Source organism: Neovison vison, chromosome 1, assembly GCF_020171115.1.
Source record: "Neovison vison isolate M4711 chromosome 1, ASM_NN_V1, whole genome shotgun sequence".
Classification (NCBI taxonomy): domain Eukaryota; kingdom Metazoa; phylum Chordata; class Mammalia; order Carnivora; family Mustelidae; genus Neogale; species Neogale vison.
Window position 1 is genome coordinate 9,270,586 of NC_058091.1, and position 19,815 is coordinate 9,290,400.

Here is a 19,815-nt window from a genome sequence, read left to right on the forward strand (position 1 = left end):
ATAGAATTACTTTAAAATATATACATAACGTGTTTTTTAAAGTCTCTTTTTCTCTCTCACACACACACACTAATGGGATCAGCAAGCAGGGCCTGGAACAAATCATGACAAATCTGATCCTTACTGTCAGACTTGTGAAAGTTAGCAGCAGAAGGGATTAAAGATGAAAATATGCGGTTGAAGAACTTGACCTAACGAACGCCATCTACAAAACAGTATAAATATGATGCAACGGGTACCGTCAGGAGGCAGCAGTACTTTCTTCTGCAAAATGAAAAAGCATTAACCTTGAATCCACTCTCCCAAAACCATGGTTTTCCCTAGGGCCCACATGTATAAACTCTTTTATCCAAGCACTGTTGGGCATGTGTACAGCCAACTCTCTGCAAAACTGTAAAAGCCCTCAAGTTTATTTTCTGACACTGTGGCTTCCCACAGTGTCCGGGGCTACATGAATGGTCTTGGGAGCAAGGGTCTTCATTGAAGTCTTGCTTCTACTGCTTATGAACAAGTGACAACCAGAACAACATGTCTGACGCTATTTCCTTAACCATACGTACAAACAAGAATATCTACCTCACAGGGCTGTTGGAAGAATTAAATGGAACAATTTATGTAAATTACTTAGCATAGTGCTGTATGCATTAGAGGTACCCAATCAAAAATAGATCAGGTTTATTAAATGCTAACCACAGGACAAACACTGGGCACCTGCACAGGCGAGGAGTGGCAGAGGGAGAGAGAGAAGCAGGCTCCCCGCTGAGTGGGGAGCCTGATTCAGGAGCTCCATGTGGGGCCTGATGCAGGGCTTGATCCCAGGACACGCTATCGTGACCTGAGCCAAAGGCAGACACTTAAACAACTGAGCCAACCAGGCGTCCCTGCATTTTGAGCTTTTAAAAAAAAAAGTTTTAAATTATGAAATGGAAATTTCTTCTTGTTTAGAAATCTGAGGCAACTGGGAACCATTCGAAAGGAGATTGATGATAAGAACCCTTCTACCAGGGATGCCTGGGTGGCTCACTTGGTTAAGCATCTACCTTTGGCTCAGGTCACGGTCCCAGGGTCCTGGGATCAATCCCTGCATTGGGCTCCTTGCTCAGGGGGAAACTTGCTTCTCCCTCTACCACCCCCCCGCTTGTGTTCCCTCTCTTGCTGTGTCTCTGTCAAATAAATAAATAAATAAAACCATTTAAAAAAAAAAAAAAAGAACCCTTCCACTAGCCTTTGAGATCCCGCTGGGTCAACAATTCCCATTTTGTTGTGTTTCTTGGCTCATTTTGTGTGTTTCATTGTGTTTGTATTTGTTGTGTTTAAATAGTAGAAGGTTTGGCAACACATTTGAAGAAATGAACCAATCTGCAATAATTGTTAAATGGCAGTTATTAAAAGAAAGTGTTTCTCATATGGCATTCATGATTTGACTCTGTTAACTGCTGTCCTTTACCTCTAGGTTCGAGCTTGAGAAAAACTTCTTAGTACCCTGCTCAAGCTTCCAAAAGTTCTGAGAAATACATGACCTTTCTTTAAAAGTTCTGTGATCCTTATATCTGCTTTGGGTCATGCGATAAACTCCAATGCTATCTGAGAAGCATCTCGGTAACATTATGACAACCTGGTTGTGACATAAATATTTTACACTCAAGATTCAGCTGTGCACCTGTGAAGGAGAGTGGGGCTAGCACAGCCTCTGAGCCCCATTGGGCTACTGTAAGCAGAGCCCGAAAGTCACAACCGGGGGCCTGGGCTGGTCTCTGCCCTTCTCTCCCTACCTTCTCTGCACGCCTCCTGCAAAGACTTTCAGATACTGACAATCCCAAACTCTTCTCCTTAGAGACCTCTTTCCTGCCTCTATCCCCCAGAATCTGGTCACATTTTCCCTCCCTCCCTCCCGGCCACAACATAATTCTGAGCCCAAAGTTTCTACTGGCTCAAGCCCTTCAACCACCAAGACACTCGGCACAGGGATTAGGAAAGTGGATCCTGGATACAGAGAGCCAGAAAGTGTCCATGGCAAAGGAGCTAGAACCTTCGGAGAATAAGATCAAGCCTTTTGTCTTCTACTATGTCCTGAGAACCAAAAATGCCAGAGGCAGTTAGTCTTCATTATGGAAACATAGTGGTCAGAATAAGGAAGGAAATGCCCGTGGTGCCCAGCACTCTAGTTAGGATAGCTAACCGCATCCACACCGTTTCCCTCAGGTCTGGTGACATTTTAAGAAGGACATTGATAAGTTGCAGCTAACCTGTGAAGGGTGACAACCATGGGGGGCGAGGGGACTCTAGAAACTCTATTACGATGTTACCCAGTTTTATAAATAGCTGTTGAAGAAAATAAGAAAGTCTAACCTGAAGAAAACAAAACAAAACAAAAACCCCAGAAGACGATGCTGGTGAACTTTGTATGTTTTTAAATTCCTTTTAAAATTTTTATTAAGCTCCTTACTTTGGACCAAACACATTCCAAATCAAGAGCTAGTGTGTGGGGGTTTACAGGAGGGGGATTTGGTTCGGATAAGGGAGGGCCTTGTCCTAGGGTGGTCCTTCGGGGGAGTGGTAAGCCTTGTAAAGTGGCCTTGAGCGGCCCCCGGCCTCTCTGTCCATCTGGTGAGCCTCGCTGGACACAAGGAAGTGACTGCGCCAGCCGTCTCCCTGCGGAGGAGAACCTCTCCTCAGCTACTGCTGTCCTCGCCCCCTCAGGCCGCATGCCTCCTGGGCAAAGGGAACCCCAGGGCCACTGTCTAGGACCAAAAGTATTTCTCTACTCACTCTGCAAAAGAATAAAGGGAAGCCTGCTCCTCCTATCTCGGTTTTGGTTTTGGTTTCTTTGCTTCAGCCACCTCGTGGAAGACCAGAGTAAGAACTTCCAAAGATCACACGAGCTCCCTGGGGCTGGGTGTATGGTTCGTAGCACCACTTGGTGCCTGGGGGAGCGTGGGGCCTCCCTCCATCGCGGCCTCCTTTCCTCCCACTCTACAGCGCGGACGGGGTGTTGTTACTGACGGTCCTTTTCACCTCCCAAATTCTCTTCGTTCTTTCAGTGAAATCCACTGCTAGGAATAGAAAAGGCCCTTTCCTACCCTGCGCTTCTCTGTAGTTTGGAATACTTGTAGCGACCTCCTCTAAGTCACCTAACAGGACCAGTGTTCAGGTGTTTCTCTATTTTGGAGGAATCTACCATGAATTTTCTGAGAATGTTAAGTACAGCAAACGCCGTTGGTTGTACCAACAGCCATCTCCCCTCTTGTGTATTACCGAACCCCAATTTATCAAGCTATCCCTGCCCTCCACATCCCAGCGTGTTCCGGGAAGCCTGGGCACCCCCCCTCCAACTCCCTGACTGGTCCAAGTCCGGGTCTCACAACAGGTGCCTACGGTGACAAGCAGCAGCACCCCTACAAGGGAATTGCTAGAAATGCACATTCTTAGGTTCCACCCCAAAATTCTCGAATCACAAACCCTGGTATTGGGAGCTTAGCAATCTGTTTTAACAGATTCTGATGCACACGAAAGAATCCTTGGCATAAGCCAGTCCTGCCCATTTGATTCTCTTCCCTTAGAAATACGCAAGTGATCCCGCGCTGGTTAGTTCATCACAAGGGGGAAGTTGGGGGAGGAGGGAAGCCTTTGGGGAACAGCTTCTTAGCTCTTAAAAAAAATATAAGGACCCCCCCATTTTTAGGGAGCCCTTGGGATCTGTTTTCATAATAATACGATGTCATTTGCATAATACGAATAATACGAATAATAAGATGTCATTTGCATGTCCACCCACATTGTCTCATTAACGTACCCTGGTCTTTTCCAGAGGTTGCACATTGTGGGGTATCCCCGCCGATGGTGTGCAGAAGCAGATATGAGAACCCACCTGCTCTCTGTTGAGCCAGACATTACAGAGCCTTATAATGCCACTCTTCTCACTACATTTGTTTTAGATAACAGTGTTCTTGTTTTTTTTTTTAATAAAAATGGTGATTTATGTTAACACATAAAGGTTTATTTGTATTATAAATAAATTGATAAACATGCTTCCATTTTCTCAGTTCTAATTTATAAAATTGGTAAACATCAATACAACCCACATTAAAAAAATAAAAAAAAGACAAACTCTCTGAGGTCCTTTAATTTTTAAGAGTGTTAAGGGAAGAAGTCCTAAGGAAGTCTGAGCGGGGCTTCTCCAGGACATGGTGGCAGCTGGGGCTTGCTGCTGCCATCTTCTGACCATGGGAGGTACCACCCACTCAGCCAGGAGGGTGGGGCCCGGAGAACCAGTTTCTGAGGTCCCTCTGACCCTCTGAAGACCCAACCTTGGCGTGAATCCTATGCACCTTCACTGTCTGGAAGCTTCGTTTTCTCTGAGATGAGAAGTCCTCTTTCCGCTTCAGCAGTGTCAAGTTGAGTTTCTTCTTAGAAGCTGAAAAATCTTCCCAACCATTGTAATTTACATTTAGCTCTGAGGACCTCAGCGACTTTTTACATTTGTTTGGTTTGTTTCCATTAAAAAGATTTGAGATTCAGGTAAAGGAAGTTAACAGAAATCATCAGCTCTCTAAAAACAGAGGCCAAAACCCAGGAAAAACATAATGAAAATATATTGGAACCAACACATTTAGGAAAGTAAACCTTTGATTAAGACTGTGTGCTTAGGGGCACCTGGGTGGCTCAGTGAGTTAAAGCCTCTGCCTTTGGCTCAGGTTATGATCTTGGGGTCCCGGATCGAGCCCTGCATCAGGCTCTCTGCTCAGCAGGGAGCCTGCATCCCCCTCTCTCTCTGCCTGCCTCTCTGCCTACTTGTGATCCCTGTCTGTCAAATAAATAAATAAATCTTAAAAAAAAAAAGACTGTGTGCTTAAATTTTGGAATTCCTATTTCCTTTAAGATTTTATTGAGAGAGAGAGAGCACAAGTTGGGGGAGGTTAGAGGGAGAAAGAGATTCTCAAGCAGACTCCACCCTGAGCACAAAGCCCAATGCAGGGCTTGATCTCACGACCCTGAGATCATGACCTGAGCCAAAATCAAGAGTAGAAAGCTTAACTGACAGAGCCACCCATGGACCCCTGTAATTCCAATTTTGTGCACAAGTTAATTTTATGCTAATTGCTATGTAATGTTAATGCTAGCCATTTTTAGTTTAACTCAGTAAAAAGCTTAGCTTTTTTTAGCTGCAAGTTCTGAGAATCACAGCCTGATGAAAGTGATGTTTACCAGTAGGACCAACCCGGACAGTAGGACCAGCATTGCTCCAAAAAGAATCACTTTTTAGAAACTTAGTAACTTTTGTTACATATATTAAAAAAAAAAAAAAACAAAAAAACCAACAGGTAGAGGGAGACCATCTCTGGAGGACTTAAGTATTAAGCACTATTTGAGAATAGGACTACAGGGCTGTCTTCGGCTGTCACGTGAAGGGTGGCTGTAGGGTGGTTTTGGCTGGGACAGTATTTCCTAACCTCCTCCCCTTCTTGCTCCAGTGCTCACCAGCAGCACGAGAAGTCACAGGGGCTGCTACTGGTCAAGGCATTTAAATGAATGTGCTTTGCCATCCTCTGTGGGCTAGATGCAAAGAGCCCAGGGCCCCAGGAAACAAAGCCACCAGACTTAAAGGGCCTGGATTTCTGAATCAGTCCTGATGGAGAGCTGACTGCCAGACAGAAATGCCTCCGTGAGGCTGCTAAAGGCGTACAAAACGAGTTTCATCCTGGTAAACCTCCGAAAAATGCAGCTCATGTGAACTTAGATTCTAAGCTATTTTAAAGCGTTGAAGCTCTAAGGAGGCATCAGAAAAGTTTTTGACCTTAGGAGAAAAAAAAGAACAACCTCATGTTTACTATCGTATCTCCATCTCTAGAGTCTAGAACAGTGGCAGGTAGTGGTTAATTTGCGATGACTAAATGAATGAATGAATAAATCGATTAATAGATAAGAGATATATAAATTAGGGATTCATATGAAAGCTATAATACTTTCAAATAAAATAATACTGAATTTTTATGGAAAATATTTGTCCCAAATATTTGTGGAAAGGGTTCATATGTTATCTAGTTTTTATTTCTGGCAATTACTTGGTGAGAGTATGACATATTGAGAAAATTTAGCTTGGAAAGATAATTGGACTGATTTTGTCTTGATATTCTCTGATCTATTAAATAAAGTGATTAGATATACTAATTAAGTATTCTATATTCAGCTATTTTAATAATGGGTACATTTTTAGATTTTTAAATTATTATTTTAAGAAGTAAAAATAGATGACATAAGAAACCCGTAACTCTAAATGGTTTTCAGATTATACACCAAAGTAATCATTCTAAATTAAGTACATATAATTAGAGGCAAGGTACGCTACAGGACCTTATCAACTACGAGAATTCTGACCTTGCAACCCTAAATGCATACAGTGATAATAATGATTATCAGTTGGTAAGACAGTAAGAAAAATATTTGGTTTTGATATTAGTTTTAAGAAAAACTTAGATCCTATACAAAAAACTTCAGGGAATGAGAGAGAAAATATACGGTTGACATTTGTTCATTTCCCTAAACTAGAATTCTAAATATTAATTTTACTTGTCTTAATAAGACTAGAAGACGGAGTAGGGAGTTTCCTTGGAAAAATAAGACAACACAAATTCTTCAGGTTAAACAGTTTTCCTAGAAATAGTTCTTTTTAAAACATACAAATACGGGGCACCTGGGTGGCTCAGTCGGACAAGAATGTGACTCTTGGTTTCGGCTCAGGTCGTGATCCCAGGCTGGTGGGATGGAGCGCCCCCCGTCTCGTGCTGAGCCTGGAGCCTGCCTGAGATTCTCTCTCTCCTTCTCCCTCTGCCCTCCCCACGCATGCTCTCTCTCTCTCTCTCCAAAAAAACCAAGACAACAAAAACAAAAGAAAACAAAAATCCCAAAAGTTAAAATATACAAACACAAGTACACATTTGTGATATGTCAATGAATATATATGTATGTATTGTTCTTAAATGGTACAGGTTTTCTGCTAACTCTCCCCAATCTCCTGGGGAACAGAACAGACACTACCCAGTAGACTAGTTGCCTAGCAACCTGAAATTAGTGAGACATGTCCCTTTTCATGGACTTGATTTTAAATCAAGCTCTTCAAGGGCAACTATGAGATGAACGACAAAAATATAAAATTCATAATGCTAGCGCCATGCAAATGAGCTTTAGGAACAAGGCTGTATATGTAGTCCACATGCTAGGATATTGAGATTGGTTTGGGAAATAGTAATTTTAGTTGGAATATTCTGTCTTTTCCCTGTAACGATTAAACTTACTTAAAATGGCTCCTACCGGGGTGCTTGGCAGGCTCCATCAGAAAGGCACGTGATTCTTGATCTCAGGGTCATTAGTCGGAGCCCCGGTGGGTGTAGAGATTACTAAAAAAAATAATAAACTTTTAAAAATTAATAAATAAATAATAAATGTGTCCTACAAAGTGGCAAATATTTGAAGAGATGGATAGGTGGCTTAGCTCTAATGTGATTACTGTATATATAGACATCAAATTGTACATCTTAAATATACATAATTCTTAATTGTCAAATATACCTCAATAAAAACAAAAGCCCTGCACTTCTAGGGATGACACAGGTAAAAAACAAGTCAAAAGAAAATTGGTAAAATGTTTTGAATTTAAAATTAAAACATGACAACAAAGAATGGCTCTTGCTGATGAAGACATGTTTCTCCAGAGTCTCTGTGGTAGGGGGAGGCAAGGGTTCTTCTTCTTCCTTTTTCCTTTTTTTTTTTTTAAAAAATTTTATTTATTTATTTGACAGAGAGATCACAAGTAAGCAAAGAGGCAGGCGGGGGGGGGGGAGCAGGCTCCCCACTGAACAGAGAGCCCAATGTGGGGCATGATCCCTGAGGTCATGACCTGAGCCAAAGGCAGGGGCTTAACCCACGGAGCCACCCAGGCGCCCCTTCTTCTTCTTCTTCTTCTTCTTTTTTTTTTTTAATAATAAAGGGAGTATGGAAGCAAAAGGGTAAATTTGAAGTGTCGGGCCAAGAAAGTCTTTGTAAAATCTTCTGTACAGTGGTCTCCAAAGAAGGAAAAAATAGCAAAGATGCCATTGTAATCCCCAAATGTAGATATTTATAAAGTAGGAAACTATACTATTTTGCCAATGAAAGGTAAATGCATTCTTTCTCTGGTAGAAATTAAGTCTGAAATCCAAATCAGGTTCATTTATTACAATAGACTGCGCTTAAGGAGGAAAAAAAATATTTTGTAGCAGTACTTTATTTCACTCACATGACACAAGGAGCAAAGGGAGGACAAATTCTAGGACACGAACCGTCTGGATTCCCAAAGCGGAGACAGAAGCTTGTGTCTGTGCTTTTAAAATGCTTGGTCAGAGCTCCCCCTACTGGAAAAACTTATTCAGTACATCATACTCCTGGTCAAGATTCACACTTTTTAACACAGAGTTGCATAATCAATAAATCACATATTCCTTATTTGTGGAACGGGAAAGACTTCTCATTGTGACTCTTAAAAATCCATGTCACAGCTTCCATTTACCTTACAACTGATATGTACATTGAGGTTTTGATTACTATCTGCAAAGAACTTAAGACCTGCCTGGCAGAACTCTTAAGTATTCATTCATTTAACCTTCACAACCACTATATGAGAGAGGATTGCCATCATCTTGATTTCATGGGTGAGGAAACTAAGATACCTGTATAGATCTATTTTCTCGGTATTTGATATTTTTAATGCTATTATAAATGGCATTTCTAAAATTTCATTTTTTAATTTTTATTTTTTATATGAGATATAATGCTAATTTATATGTATAATGGATTTTTGTTTATTGATGTAGTATCCTAGGACTTTGCTAAATTCAATGATCAGTTGTCTTTCTTTTTAAGATTTCATGAGGTTTCCAACATACCAATTATGCAGTCTGCAAATACCACAGATTTACTTCCTCCTTTGCGATCTGCATACGTGTGGTTTCTTGTTCTTGACTTAGAGCACCGGCTAGGACTTCCAGCATAATGTTGAATAGAAACAGTAAAAGCAGATACTATTTTTTTAAAGATTTTATTTATTTATTTGAGAGAGAGTGCACACTGGTGGGGGGTAGGTAGGGGCAGAGACAGAGGTAGAAGCAGGCTCCTTGATGTGGAGCTTGATCCCAGGACCCTGGGATCATGACCTGAGCTGAAGGCAGACACTTTTTTTTTTTTTTAAAGATTTTTTATTTATTTATTTGACAGACAGAGATCACAAGTAAGCAGAAAGGCAGGCAGAGAGAGAGAAGGAAGCAGGCTCCCCACCGAGCAGAGAGCCCGACGCAGGGCTCGATCCCAGAACCCCGGGATCATGACCCGAGTCGAAGGCAGAGGTCTTAACCCACTGAGCCACCCAGGTGCCCCTGAAGGCAGACACTTAACTGACTGAGCCACCCAGGTGCCCCAAAGCACATATTCTTGCCTTGTTTCTAATTTTTAGGCAGAAGCACAGAGTCTTTTATCATTGTATATTAATTGTTATTATTCCAATAGATGCAATTATCAGATTGAGGAAGGTCCCATGTTTTCCTAATTTGTGGAGAGCTTTTTTTAATCATGAATGTTAAGTCTTGTCAAACACTTTTTCAGTCCATATTTGATGATCATATTGTTTTTCTCCTCTATTCTCTTAACGTAGTGAGTTATGAGTTATACTGATTGATTTTTGACTATTGAACAAACCTTGCTCAATTGGTCATATATTATCCTTATTGTATAATTCAGATATTCAGATTTTATATCTGTCTATATCTGTGTCTATCTCCCCTTATTATATGTCACTAGATTCCACTGAATAATATTTTGTTAGTATATTTGTATCTATCCTCATGAGACACCTTACTTGATCATCTTTCTTATAATATTAGCTCAGATTTGCTGTCAGGTTGACCTCATAAAATGAGCTGGGAGGTGTTTTCTCCTCTACTATTTTCTTAAAGAGTTTAAGAAAGGTATTATTTCGGGGCACCTGGGTGGCTCAGTGGGATAAAGCCTCTGCCTTCGGCTCAGGGTCCTGGGATCGAGTCCCGCACCGGGCTCTCTGCTCAGCAGGGAGCCTGCTTCCTCCTCTCTCTCTGCCAGCCTCTCTGCCTGCTTGTGATCTCTGTCTGTCAAATAAATGAATGGAATCTTTAAAAAAGAAAAAAAAAAGAAAGGTATTATTTCTTCTTTAAATGTGTGATGGAATTTCAATTGGGCCTGGACTTTTATTTGTGGGAATATCTTTGATTAAATAATTTATTTAATAGTAAAATGGCGCTCAGCTTTCCTATCTTACTTTGCGTCCATTTTGGATAAATTGTATTTTTTCAAGGAATCTGTGCATGACCTCTAAGTTTTCAAATTGATTGGCACAAAGTTCTTTGTAATTTTCTTCATTAACCTTTTAATGTTGGTAAATTCTATAATGATATTTGCTCTTCCATCCCTGATATTTCTAATTTGTGTTTTCTTTCTACCCTTTCAAACTTATCAAAACTTGTTTTAGGTGAATGTGTATCCTCTATTCTGGTGACTGTTACACATGTCCTTGAAAAAAATGTACATGCACACTTCGTTTTAGTGCACTTTGCTCTATTTATTTATTGCTTTGCAGATGTTGCATTTTATTTTACAAAATGAAGGATTATGGCAAGCCTGCATCAGTGCCATTTTTTGAACAGCATTTGCTCAGACGTTTTGCTAACTCTTGTAATATTTCAGACTTTCCATTATTATTTTATCTGTTATGGTGATCTGCGATCAGGGATCTTTGATGTTGTTATCGTGATCGTTTTGGAGTGCTACAAATCGTGCCTGTATAAGGTGGCAACCAACGGGACATTCCCCCATCTCTCTTCCTCTCCTCAGTCCTCCCTATTTCCTGGGAGAGAGTAATATCAAAATTAGATCAGTTATTGATCATACAATAGCCTTTAAGTGTTCAAATGACAGGAAGAGTTGCACTCACTTCAAATAAAAAGCTAGTGATTAGGGGCGCCTGGGTGGCTCGGTTGGTTAAGCGTTTGCCTTTGGCTCAGGTCATGATCATCCTGGGATCAAGTCCTGCATCAGGCTCCCTGCTTAGTGGGGAGTCAGCTTTTGCCCCTGCCCCTCCCCTCCACTTGTGCTCTCTGTCTCTCTCTCCCTCTCTCTCAAATAAATAAATAAATAAATAAATCTTAAAAAAAAAAAAAAACATCTAGGGATGACATCATGTTGAAAGCAGAGATAGGCCAAACAGCTAGGCCTCTTGTGATAAACTCTTAGCCAAGCAGTGAATGCAAAGGAAAAGTTCTTTAAGGAAAAAAGCCTACTCCAGTGAACACAGGAAGATGAAGCGAAACAACCTCATTGCTGATATGGGGAAAGGTTTAGTGGTCTGGGTAGAAGATCAAACCAGCCACAATACTCCTTTGAGCCAAAGGCTGACTCAGAGCAAGACCCTAACTCTCACTGCTCCTGAAGGCTGAGAGGAGTGAGGAAGCTTCGGGGAAAGGGCTGAAGCTGGCACAGGTGGGTTCACAAGGTTTAAGGAAGGAAGCCGTCTCCATGATGTACAAGTACAGGGTAAAGCTCAAGTTACTCAGAAGATCGAGCTAACATAGTTCATGAATGTGGCTATACTTAACAGTTCATTTTCAATGTAGACAAAACAGCCTTCTCTTGGAAAAAGAGGCCATCCAGGACTTTCATAGCTGGAGAGGAGAAGTCAATGCCTGGCTTCAAAGCTTCAAAGAACAGGCTGATTCTCTTGCTAGGGGCTGATGCAGCTGTTGACTTCAATTTGAAGCCAATGCTCACCTACTCTTCAAAAGTTCTAGAGCCCTTAAGAATTATGTTAAATCTACTTTGCCTGTGCTCTATAAATGGAAAAACAAAGCCTAGATGATACAACATCTGTTCACAACATGGTTTACTGAATATTTTAAGCCCACTGTTGGACCTTCTGCTCAGGGGGGGAAAAAATTCCCTTCAAAATACTGTTGTTCACTGACAATGCACCTAGACACCCACAGGTTCAATGGAGACATACAATGAAATTACTGTTGTTTCTATGCTTGCTAACACAACATTCACTCTGTAGCCCATGGATCAAAGAGTAATTTTGACTTTCACGTCTTATTATTGAAGAAATACATTTCCTAAATCTACAGCTGCCGTAGATGGTAATTCTGATGGATCTGGGCAAAGCAAATTGAAAACCTCCTAGAAAGGGTTCACATTTCTAGGGTTCTAGATGCTACTCAAAACATTGGTGATTCATGGAAAGAAGTTCAAAACACCAACATTAACAGGAGTTTGGAAAAAGTTGATTCTAATCCTCACAGATGACTTAGAAGGGTTCACAACTTCACTGCAGATGTGGTAAAAATAGCAAGAGAACTAGCAGTAGAAGTGAAGCCTGGGGATGAGACTGAATTGCTGCCCCTGATGAAACTTGGATGGATGAGAGGTTGCTTCTGATGGGTGAGCAGAGAAAGTGGTTTCTTGAGATGGAATCTACCTGGTGAAGATGTTGTGAAGATTGTTGAAATGACAACAAAGGACTTAGAGTATGATATAAACTTAGTTAATAAGGAATGGCAGGGTTAGAGATTTTTTAAAAATGGTCTACTGTGGGTAAAATGCTATCAACCAGCATCACACACTACAGAGAAATTGCGAAAGGAAGAGTCAACTGATGCAGCAAAATTCATTGCTGTGTTATTTTAAGAAACTGCCACAGCCACCCCACCCTTCAGCAACCAGCGCCCATATCAGTCAACAACCATCAACGTGGAGAAAAGACCCTCCACCAACAAAAGAATTCTGACTCACAAAAGGTCAGATGATGGTTAACATGTTTTAGCAATAAAGTATTTTTTTTTTTTTTAAAGATTTTATTTATTTATTTGAGAGAGAGACAGTGAGAGAGAGCATGAGTGAGGAGAAGGTCAGAGAGCGAAGCAGACTCCCCATGGAGCTGGGAGCCTGATGTGGGACTCGATCCCGGGACTCCAGGATCACGCCCTGAGCCAAAGGCAGTCGTCCAACCAACTGCGCCACCCAGGCGTCCCAGCAATAAAGTATTTTTAAATTGATGACAGCCACATGCACAAGAATGAAACTACACCACACACAAAAATAGACTCAAAATGGATGAAAAACCTCAGTGTGAGAAAGGAATCCATCAAACCCCTTGAGGAGAACACAGGCAGCAACCTCTTCGACCTCAGCCACAGCAACTTCTTCCTAGAAACATTGCCAAAGGCAAGGGAAGCAAAGGCAAAAATGAACTATTGGGACTTCATCAAGATCAAAAGCTTTTGCACAGCAAAGGAAACAGTCAACAAAACCAAAAGACAATGGACAGAATGGGAGAAGATATTCACAAATGACATATCAGATAAAGGGCTAGTATTCAAAGTGTATAAAGAACTTACCAAACTCAGCACCCAAGGAACAAATAGTCCAATCAAGAAATGGGCAGAAGACATGAACAGACATTTCTTCAAGACATCCACATGGCCAACAGACACATGAAAAAGTGTTCATCATCCCTCGGGATGAGAGAAATACAAATCAATACCACAGTGAGATACCATCTCACACTGGTCAAAAAGGCTAAAATTAACAAGTCAGGAAATAATAGATGTTGGCGAGGATGCAGAGAAAGGGGAACCCTCCTACACTGTTGGTGGGAATGCAAGCTGGTGCAGCCACTACGGTAAACAGCATGGAGTTTTCTCAAAAAATTAAAAATAGAGCTACCCTAAGACCCAGCTATTACACTATTGGGTATTTACCCCAAAGATACAAGTGTAGTGACCCGAAAGGGCATGTGCGCCTGAATATTTATAGCAGCAATGTCCTCAATAGCCAGACTACAGAAAGAGCCCAGATGTGTTTTGACAGATGACGGATAAAGAAGATGTGTATATGTGTGTGTGTGTGTGTATTATACACACACGTGTGCACGTGCGCACACACACACACACAGAATATTATGCAGCCATCAAAAATGAAATCTTGCCATTTGCAATGATGTGGATGGAATTACAGGGTATTATTCTAAGTGAAATAAATCAATCAGAGAAAGATAATTATCATATGATCTCACTGATATGTGGAATTTGAGAAACAAGGCAGAGGATCATAGGGAAAGGGGGGGGAAATGAAACAGGAAGAAACTGGAGAGGGAGATAAACCATAAGAGACTCTTAATCTCAGGAAACAAACTGAAGGTTGCCAGAGTTGGGGGTGGGTGGGAGGGATGGGGTGGTGGGGTGTTGGACACTGGAGAGCATATGTGCTATGGTGAACTCTGTGAATTGTGTAAGATAGATGAATCACAGACCTGTGCCCCTGAAACAAATAATATATTAGATGTTAATAATAATTTTTTAAAAAGGAGAATTCAAAATAAAATTTAAAGTAAACAAATAAAGTCTTTTAAAAAGTAATTTTAAATTAATGACATTGTTTTTTAGACATAATGTTATTGCACTCTTAATAGACAACATTATAAGGCAAATGTAACTTTTGGATGCATTGTGAAAACAAAAAGTTCACTTGACCCACTGTATTGCAATATCGGCTTTATTGTGGTGATCTGGAACCGAATTTGCCATATCTCTAAGGTATAACTTGTATTCTGCATTTGTCAGGTGAACTATTCTGTAAATACCAAATAGGTGAAGAGTGTTGTCCAAATGTTCTATATCTTTACTCATCTTATACTTTCTGTGCTCTGACTTGAATTGGCCATTTCTCCAAAGAACACTTCTTCTTTTTAGTACAGGATAGCATTTGAACCCAATATTAGGTGCTTTTGCAATGAGGGTGTCATTGCTTCCTAAGCCCTTTCTGGAGACAGAGACAGGAAATTTTGTAAACACATCTACAACTATTTTTAGAAGTATCTGGATATAAAATGTTATTATGAAATTTATAAATAAAATAAATATATGTATGTAGGTTTGCATATATATTCGTGAATATATATCATTTCTTTTTTTATTCATTTATTTGACAGGGGGGTTGGGGGGCAAGGGGCAGAAGGAGAGGAAGAGAGAATCTCAAGGAGACTTCTAGCTGAGCACAGAGCCCCACTCATGGTTTCATCCCATGACCCTGAGATCAGGGCCTGAGCCGAAACCAAGAATCTGATGCCTAACTGACTAAGCCACCCAGGTGCTCTGAGTTTATATCATTTCTTTTATTTTTTTTTTTAAAGATCTTATTTATTTATCAGAGAGAGGGAGAGCGAGCGAGCACAGGCAGACAGAATGGCAGGCAGAGGCAGAGGGAGAAGCAGGCTCCCCGCTGAGCAAGGAGCCCGATGTGGGACCCGATCCCAGGACGCTGGGATCATGACCTGAGCCGAAGGCAGCTGCTCAACCAACTGAGCCACCCAGGCGTCCCGATCCCAGTTCAACATTCCTATGTTCTTTCTAGCCTTCCCGCTTTCTATGTTTGTAAGTATCTTCTCAGATAGTGAGAAACCTGGCCCCTAGTATCCCCAGTATATTTACTTCTTTGCTCAACCAGTTGATTTTTGGGCTCAACGTAGCCAATCTCCCAACCATTGTCTCCAGTGCCTTCCACTAACTACCTCTGCACGCTCCCTCCACTTCTCACTTTACTCTTCCACCAAAGCCTCTGCATGACATCCCTCCCTCAATCCTCCATGTCCCCCACCACCAGGGCATCAGTTACTATCTCTGTATGACACCCTATCCCCCTACCATGACCCTTCTTCTGGAACTCTGGGGCATTCTGTGCTGTAGGCTCCATGCAGCACTCTCTCTCCCTCATTGCCTCACTTCCTCCAAGGCTAGTTTCTGTGCCAGGAGGGATGGGAAAAAGAGGATGGGAAGGGAAACAAGAAAAGAAAGAGAATTTTAAGATCTTTTATATTTGTCCATGTATCAACTCTCTCTGGTGTCCATTCTTACCAGCAGATCTGGGCTTTCTTCAAGCATCATCTCCCATCAGCCTGAAGAGCATACCTTAGGATATCTTGAAATACAGGTCTGCTGATGACAACTCTCTTTGCTTTTGTCTGTCTGAAAATGTCTTTATTTTGACCTCAGGTTTTTGTTTATTTGTTTGTTTTTGTTTTTTAGGAGAGGGCAGAGAGGTGGGACAGAGGGAGATATCAATCCACAGATGTAAGAAGATAGATCTGTGTCTATGTCTAAGAAGATAGATCTGTGGATTGATATCCTTCATCAATTTTTGAAAAATTCAGCCATTCTCCCTTCAAATATTTCTTCTGCCCAATCCCATCTCTCTTCCCCTTTATACATATGTTAAACCATATAACTGTGTTTCACAGATCTTGGGAGTTCTTTCCTTTTTTTCTTTTAAAATTCTTTTTCTCTTACTATCTCAGCCTAAATATATTCCATAACCTATTTTCAAGTTCATTGATCTTTCCTTCTGTTGTATATAGTTTTTCTGTCAAGGCCATTGAATTTTAATTTCTGGTGTACTTTTAAAAATTATTTTTAGCATTTCCATTTGGTCTTTTTTAGTTTCTATCTCTTGCTTGAATATCCCCATTTGTTCATGCGTATTGCCCACCTTTTCGACTTGATCTTTCACTACATTTATCATAGTATGTTTAAGTTCTGTACCTGCTAAGTCTAATAGTCTGGCATCTCTATGCCCATATCTATTAATCATTTCTTTTTTTGACCATAAGTCACATTTTTCTTTTTTGCATTTTTTACTGTATGAATGACAGTATGAGCAAAAGAACAGTAGATATGGAAAAGTCATTTAATCTCAGAAAAGACCATGCTGCTTCTCCTGTCATGCCACTAATGAAGGAGGGGGAGACTGAAAATAATATATAGATAAGCTGGGTCTGGGCTCTGTGACAGCTTTAGATTTTCACCTATCCTAATGTATTGAGATTCGAATTCAGACTTTCCTTTTTATACGGGTTGGAATCTGAGCACCAGTGGGACTCTAGAGATCTCTTGATATTTTGCAACCCAATCACCAGCTCGGTGAACGATAGGTCTGTGTGATTTATGGTTAATTAATAGCCTGGCTGCCAGCTTTGGGGTACTGCTAGAAGGTTCTCTATTTTCTCCAGTCCTGTTCTGGTATGTCTGTGCTTGGGAGGTCTCTGTTCACCCTACTGCCCTAGCCTCAATTTTCAGAAGGCTACTCTAGTGTGCTTGGTAAGGCCTGAAATCTACTAGAGGCATTGCTTCCTGCTCCCCTGCTCTGACCCCAGCCTTCGGACAGGCACACCACTAGGTAAAGGCCCAGACAGCTCTAGTGGGATTTTTCTCAGGTCTCTGGCCCATACTCCCCTTGTGCACATTGGCAAAAACCAGTGGAAGAGTTGCTAGGGGGATGCAGACTGTCCAGATGACTGGAGTTCAATCCATCATGCTGTCCCACATAAAGCCATTAAAATTTGTTGAAAGCTAAGTTCATTTTTCCATACTTCCGTCTATGGCAGATTCCTCCTTGAGGATTGTTACTGCAATGGCAAGAAAGACAATGATTATAGATCTCTTCTGTTTGGAAAGGTCTCATCACTTTCTGGAATTTAGTTCAGTCAGGTTTCTTTGTGGCCTCAGATTGCTGATGAGTTTATGAAACAAATGATTTGGTACTATACCTAGTTTACTTCTCATTGTTAGGGCAAGAGTGATGTTGTCTATTTATTTGACAGACAGAGATCACAAGTAGGCAGAGAGGCAGGTAGAGAGAAAGGAGGAAGCAGGCTCCCCTCTGAGCAGAGAGCCCAATGTGGAGCTTGATCCCAGGACCTGGGATCATGACCTGAGCTAAAGGCAGAGGCTTTAACCCAGTGATCCACCTAGGCACCCCATTTTTAAAAAAATATATTTTATTTATTTATTTGACAGACAGAGATCACAAGTAGGCAGAGAGGCAGGCTCCCCGCAGAGAGTGCAATGTGGGGCTCAATCCCAGGACCCTGGGATCATGACCTGAGCTGAAGGCAGGGGCCTTAACCCACTGAGCCACCCAGGTGCTCCCCCATTTTTTTTTACAATTATTTTTAATATTGAATTTTTATTTGCTCTTTTATGATAATAAAATAACAAGTAAAATATTATAAACAACATGTTTATGAAAAACATTGTTGCATTTAATTTTGAATTTATAAATATGAATATGAATATATATATATTTATAAACATTAAATTACTATAATCAGATTCAAATTTCGCCCAGAGAGGAAACTTTTATTAAAATGCAAGCTGTCTTGGGCCACTTGGGTGGCCCAGTTGGTTAAGCTTCCAATTCTTGGTTCCAGCTCAGGTCATGATCTCAGGGTCTTGAGTTCGAGCCAAGCATCAGGCTCCACACTGAACATGGAGCCTGCTTGAGATTCTTTCCCCTCTTCCTCACCTTCTGCTCCTCCCCCCCAACTCTGCCCACACACTCTCTCAAATAAATAATCTTAAAAAATAAAAAAAAATAATAAAAAATAAAATAAAATAAAATACAAGCGGTCTTTGGTCCTATGTCTTCATTGTCCAAAGCTTCCACATCATTAGAGGAACAAAGGGAGACGACACAACTGGAGGAAGGAAATAAAAATGAGGCAAAGATCCTAACCGCACTTCTGTGTGAAGACAAGGATACCATGACAGGAGTGGGCGGAGGGAGCAAGCTGTGGGGTGCTGGGTTATTGCCTAAGACTGGCTACATCATAAGCTCCAGTCTCCACCATATGCTACCTGTCAATCGAGAACCCATGACCCAGCTCGCTGACACCAGCTACAATTCTACGCCCTTTGCTGGTGTCATTCTACTTTGCATTGTTCTCTTTTGTGGCTGAGTGTAAGATGTGTATTATAAATCTTCATCACTCCTGCCTTTTTTTTTTTTTTTTGGCTAAAATATATTAGTAGCTATTTCCTCTCTCTTTCACCATATTTATAGCTCACTTAGCTTATTGTCTTCATGGACAATGTTAATTTATTAAACTTTTATTTTTATTCCACATGAAAGGACTAAAATAGGAAGAACAGGTTTACAGGGACATCTAATTTTTGACTAATAGGACAGATAATTACATAAAACAAGCTCACCAAAACTTATAAGTAAGACCCGCATACCTAGGTAAAACGCAGGAGGAAATGGTCGAAACTACAGCTACCTCCCTTATACTCACTCCCAAATTCACAGAGCTACCCTGTTGTTATTTTCCTTTTTCTCCTGAACAGTGAACCATACATATAGCCTTGTGTCCCTGGACTTCCCCATCTGCATGGAGTCAGCTTATACATTCCAAAATCAAGCACATTTTCTTCCATAATTCTGGGTTAATCCATATTCTCTTTCCTCCCAAAGGCAATTATGTTTTGTTTGTTTTACAACAAACAAGAGAGAGTGTTTGTGCTAGTGCACGCAGTTGAGGGTGGGGGAGGCAGAAGGAGAGGGAGAGAGAATCTTAAGCAGGCCCCACACTCAGCAAGCGCAACACAGGGCTCGATTGTAGGACCCTGAGATCGTGACCTGAGCTGAAACCAAGAGTCAGATGCCTAACCTGGTGAGCCTTCCAGGCGCCCCCCACATGCAATTACTAAGCAACTCCTATCAACCCAACCTCTTAGGTCCTTTGCTCCATTGCAACCTTGGTATTAGAGAGCCCTTGACTTTTCACCTGGTACGATGCGATGACTTCTTAACCAGATCTGCTGCCGCCAGTCCACACCACTCAGGTTCATTTTCTGTACTCCTCCTGCCAATGGCCCTTTTGACCCTTTTTATTTTATTTTTTATTATTTCTCCCCCTTTGACCTTCTTTAATGG